Here is a 6018-nt window from a genome sequence, read left to right as displayed (position 1 = left end):
GACTCAGTTCCTTCAGTCTGTCAATGTGGGACACTCCCTTCAGACTGAAAAGACTCAGTTCCTGCAGCCTCTCAGTGTGGGACTCTCCCTTCAGACTGAAGAGACTGAGTTCCTCCAGGCTGTCAGTGTGGGACATTCCCTTCAGACTAAAGAGACTCAGTTCCTGCAGCCTGTCAGTGTGGGACTCTCCCTTCAGACTGAAGAGACTGAGTTCCTCCAGGCTGTCAGTGTGGGACATTCCCTTCAGACTAAAGAGACTCAGTTCCTGCAGCCTGTCAGTGTGGGACACTCCCTTCAGACTAAAGAGACTCAGTTCCTGCAGCCTGTCAGTGTGGGACTCTCCCTTCAGACTGGAGACTCTGTTCCTTCAGGCTGTCAGTGTGGGACATTCCCTTCAGACTAAAGAGACTCAGTTCCTTCAGCCTGTCAGTGTGGGACACTACCTTTCAGACTAAAGAGACTCAGTGCCCTCAGTCTGTCAGGGTGGGACACTCCCTTCAGACTGAAGAGACTCAGTTCATGCAGCCTGTCAATGTGGGACACTCCCTTCAGACCAAAGAGACTCAGTCCCTCCAGGCTGTCAGTGTGGGAAACTCCCTTCAGACTAAAAAGACTCAGTTCCTGCAGCCTGTCAGGGTGGGACACTCCCTTCAGACTGAAGAGACTCAGTTCCTGCAGCCTCTCAGTGTGGGACTCTCCCTTCAGACTGAAGAGACTGAGTTCCTCCAGGCTGTCAGTGTGGGACATTCCCTTCAGACTAAAGAGACTCAGTTCCTGCAGCCTGTCAGTGTGGGACTCTCCCTTCAGACTGAAGAGACTGAGTTCCTCCAGGCTGTCAGTGTGGGACATTCCCTTCAGACTAAAGAGACTCAGTTCCTGCAGCCTGTCAGTGTGGGACTCTCCCTTCAGACTGGAGACTCTGTTCCTTCAGGCTGTCAGTGTGGGACATTCCCTTCAAACTAAAGAGACTCAGTTCCTTCAGCCTGTCAGGGTGGGACACTCCCTTCAGACTGAAGAGATTCAGTTCATGCAGCCTGTCAATGATGGACACTCCCTTCAGACCAAAGAGACTCAGTTCCTCCAAGCTTTCAGTGTGGGACATTGCAGCCTGTCTTTAGTCTCCTTCAGACTAAAGAGACTCAGTTCCTGCAGCCTGTCAGTGTGGGACTCTCCCTTCAGACTGGAGACTGTGTTCCTTCAGGCTGTCAGTGTGGGACATTTCCATCAGACTAAAGAGACTCAGTTCCTTCATCCTGTCAGTGTGGGACACTACCTTCAAACTAAAGAGACTCAGTTCCTTCAGCCTGTCAGGGTGGGACACTCCCTTCAGACTGAAGAGACTCAGTTCATGCAGCCTGTCAATGTGGGACACTCCTTTCAGACCAAAGAGACTCAGTCCCTACAGGCTGTCAGTGTGGGAAACTCCCTTCAGACTAAAAAGACTCAGTTCCTGCAGCCTGTCAGTGTGGGACTCTCCCTTCAGACTGAAGAGACTGTGTTCCTCCAGGCTGTCAGTGTGGGACACTCCCTTCAGACTAATGAGACTCAGTTCCTTCAGTTTGTCAATGTGGGACTCTCCCTTCAGACTGAAGAGACTCAGTTCCTGCAGCCTGTCAGTGTGGGACACTCCCTTCAGACTAAAGAGACTCAGTTCCTGCAGCCTGTCAGTGTGGGACTCTCCCTTCAGACTTAAGAGACTGTGTTCCTCCAGGCTGTCAGTGTGGGACATTCCCTTCAGAATAAAGAGACTCAGTTCCTGCTGCCTGTCAGTGTGGGACACTACCTTCAGACTAATGAGACTCAGTTCCTTCAGTCTATCAATGTGGGACACTCCCTTCAGACTGAAGAGACTCAGTTCCTGCAGCCTGTCAGTGTGGGGCACTCCCTTCAGACTAAAGAGACTCAGTTCCTGCAGCCTGTCAGTGTGGGACTCTCCCTTCAGACTGAAGAGACTGTGTTCCTCCAGGCTGTCAGTGTGGGACATTCCCTTCAGAATAAAGAGACTCAGTTCCTGCAGCCTGTCAGTGTGGGACACTACCTTCAGACTAATGAGACTCAGTTCCTTCAGTCTGTCAATGTGGGACACTCCCTTCAGACTGAAGAGACTCAGTTCCTGCAGCTGTCAGTGTGGGACACTCCCTTCAGACTAAAGAGTCTCAGTTCCTGTATCCTGTCAGTGTGGGACACTCCCTTTAGACCTAAGAGACTCAGTTCCTTTAGCCTGTCATCTGTCTTCAACCCTGGTACGTATCTGGTTGATTTTCTCTGGACTGATTCCAAAGCTGCAATAAACATTGCTTTGTTTACAACACGTCTAGATAAGTACTGAACACAGTTCATACAGTGAGGCTCAGCTGGACTCGACCTGGGGTTTGTAAGCCAGTTATTCATGGGTCAATTCCTGCTTAAAGTGTAAATACAGAACAATTAAATGTCTCCAAATCTTGATTTTCAGTTTTTTTTTTTCACTCATTTTTGCTGGGAGGAGACACAAGTTTCTGAAACTACTCGCAGGAAACCGAACGACATGTCACCCCCCCCACGTCCCTCCAGCATAGCAGTGGGGGTTCAAATAGCTGTGCCGCTCACACCCGCGCCTGTGTGAGTGTGACACAGCTGGCCTCTGCAGAGACGCCATGGGACTCCGAGCCTGCCTCTTCATCTCCCTGCTCCTCCTGCTGCTGCTCCCTATGAACCGCGTGGGGGAAGTCACCGGATGCTCCGGCGACTCCACAGGTGAGCGAGCTCCGTCTTCCCATCCTCTTTCCATCACCTTCCATAACCTGGCCCCCAGCACACTACCGAGTCCCAGAGCGTTCTACACACATACAGTACGTGCATTTCGAAAAACACATCCAGCAGATGTTTGGAGATATTTGGGTGTTCTGTTTTGTTACGTTTCTGTGTGTAAAACACAGCTGCTGGGAGGCAGGACAAAAATCATAGAAATGAAAGTATTACTGTAGTGTAAATGTTCATATCCACAGTTCTCCACAGACATACGATATGTACATGTACTGTACACAGATCACATAGGGAGCTGTGTCAGCATGCGTAGGCTGCAAAGCAACAAGTAAAGGTTATACATGTACGTACATATCATATGTGTGCCAAGATCTATGTATATGAACAAGTACAGGTTTATTCCACACTGAAAAGAGAAGAAAAAAAGAAGTTTATATGATGAAATGTTGTTTTTCTTCTCTTTTCAGCGTGGAATAAACCTGTACTTGTTCATATACATAGATCTCGGCACACATACGATGTGTAAATAGGTCTATAATTTATACATACTGTGCATCACACCTTTCAGAGAGCTCAGCAGCCGAAACAGTGGGTTTTTTCTTTCTGCTGAACTCTATATGACTTTACTGGTCTCTTAAACACCAGTGCATTTCATTTAATCTCCCTGTCCCAGTACTGTCGCTTTCCACTGTGTATGTACTGGATAGGAACCAGATAATTTACTGTAGGAGCTGCACCACAGACAGAATATCTACATATTGCACGTGTTTTATATCTAAACATATTCTGTAATTCCAGCTTCAAAGCTAAATATCTGGTTCTCAAAAACTGAAAAGGATTATGAGGAGTAGAAGCAGCAGCAATTGGAAGAAAAGCATCAAAAGCATCGACGTTAGTAGAGAAATGGAGCTTTTCTTCAGGTTAATATGACGCAGTAAGAGCAATCACTCTGGTAGAGCAGATGCAACCCGCTATCTTGTTTGGAATTAGCAGTGTTAACTCAAGGACACATCTACAACAAACTACTTCCCTTGTTAACTGGTTAATTACTTCTGCAAATACATCATTTGTATTAATTGTTTTTGTCCTCCGATAAACACCTATGGAAAATATAAGCCTTTCTGGTTATAGTGTGGAGCACCACACCCCTTAGATAGGACCATAAGATAAGATCACTTTATTGGCCATATAAAGTTTCTTGCATTAGGAAATTGTCTTTTTGCAGACCCCAGCTTGCTCTCCATGAGACACACAGGCACACAGACGGGGAGAGAAGCTGGGGGTCAGAGCACGGGGTCGTTTATACAGCGCCCCTGGAGCACTTGGAGTTAAGGGCTGTGCTCGGGGGCCCAACAGAGTAGGATTCCTCTGCCGGCTGTGGGATTCTGTGGCAACCTTTCAGCCACAGGCACAGATCCTTAGCCACAGAGCCACCACACCGCCCCTTTGTTTAAAGAAGTGTCAGTTGGCCCATCTGGCCTGTGTGACAGCCCATCGCCAATTGGGCTGAGAGAAGCCAGGGTATTGGCTTCAACAACATGGACAGGGCAGCTTGTTCCTCACTCCTCTCCACACGAGCGTTTTCTAATTTGTCTGACACTAAAAATTCACCTCTTCCTTACACGAACATACAAAAAACATTGCCGGCAATTGCAAGATTGCAAGGAAGCATTTTTTTTACCGTTTCTATTTTCTCTGCTCTTGTCGATCGTATCTATCTGGCTCTTGCAACTCCAAGAGGAAATCGACAAACGGCTTTTTAAAAAGCCACAGAAACCCAACAGGAAGCTGCTGCACTAAATATGCAGTCAGAACTGTGGGGGTGTGTGTGTGGGTGTATACAGTGCCTTGCGAAAGTATTCGGCCCCCTTGAACTTTTCAACCTTTTGCCACATTTCAGGCTTCAAACATAAAGATATAATTTTTTTATTTTATGTGAAGAATCACCAACAAGTGGGACACAATTGTGAAGTGGAACGAAATCTATTGGATTTTTGAAACTTTTTTAACTAATAAAAAAATGAAAAGTGGGGCGTGCAAAATTATTCGGCCCCCTTGCGTTAATACTTTGTAGAGCCACCTTTTGCTGCGATTACAGCTGCAAGTCGCTTGGGGTATGTCTCTATCAGTTTTGCACATCGAGAGACTGAAATTCTTGCCCATTCTTCCTTGCAAAACAGCTCGAGCTCAGTGAGGTTGGATGGAGAGCGTTTGTGAACAGCAGTTTTCAGCTCTTTCCACAGATTCTCGATTGGATTCAGGTCTGGACTTTGACTTGGCCATTCAAACACCTGGATACGTTTATTTGTGAACCATTCCTTTGTAGATTTTGCTGTATGTTTGGGATCATTGTCTTGTTGGAAGATAAATCTCCGTCCCAGTCTCAGGTCTTTTGCAGACTCCAACAGGTTTTCATCCAGAATGGTCCTGTATTTGGCTGCATCCATCTTCCCCTCAATTGTAACCATCTTCCCTGTCCCTGCTGAAGAAAAGCAGGCCCAAACCATGATGCTGCCACCACCATGTTTGACAGTGGGGATGGTGTGTTGAGGGTGATGAGCTGTGTTGCTTTTACGCCAAACATATCGTTTTGCATTGTGGCCAAAAAGTTCGATTTTGGTTTCATCTGACCAGAGCACCTTCTTCCACATGTTTGGGGTGTCTCCCAGGTGGCTTGTGGCAAACTTTAGACGAGACTTTTTATGGATATCTTTGAGAAATGGCTTTCTTCTTGCCACTCTTCCATAAAGGCCAGATTTGTGCAGTGTAAGACTGATTGTTGTCCTATGGACAGACTCTCCCACCTCAGCTGTAGTTCTCTGCAGTTCATCCAGAGTGATCATGGGCCTCTTGGCTGCATCTCTGATCAGTCTTCTCCTTGTCTGAGCTGAAAGTTTAGAGGGACGGCCAGGTCTTGGTAGATTTGCAGTGGTCTGATACTCCTTCCATTTCAAGATGATCGCTTGCACAGTGCTCCTTGGGATGTTTGAAGCTTGGGAAATCTTTTTGTATCCAAATCCGGCTTTAAACTTCTCCACAACAGTATTACGGACCTGCCTGGTGTGTTCCTTGGTCTTCATGATGCTCTCTGCGCTTTCAACAGAACCTTGAGACTATCACAGAGCAGGTGCATTTATACAGAGACTTGATTACACACAGGTGGATTCTATTTATCACCATCAGTCATTTAGGACAACATTGGATCATTCAGAGATCCTCGCTGAACTTCTGGAGTGAGTTTGCTGCACTGAAAGTAAAGGGGCCGAATAATTT

The sequence above is a fragment of the Atractosteus spatula genome, unplaced genomic scaffold (assembly GCF_055471065.1).
Source record: "Atractosteus spatula isolate fAtrSpa1 unplaced genomic scaffold, fAtrSpa1.hap1 Scaffold_167, whole genome shotgun sequence".
Classification (NCBI taxonomy): Eukaryota; Metazoa; Chordata; class Actinopteri; order Semionotiformes; family Lepisosteidae; genus Atractosteus; species Atractosteus spatula.
This window is presented reverse-complemented; position numbering follows the sequence as displayed.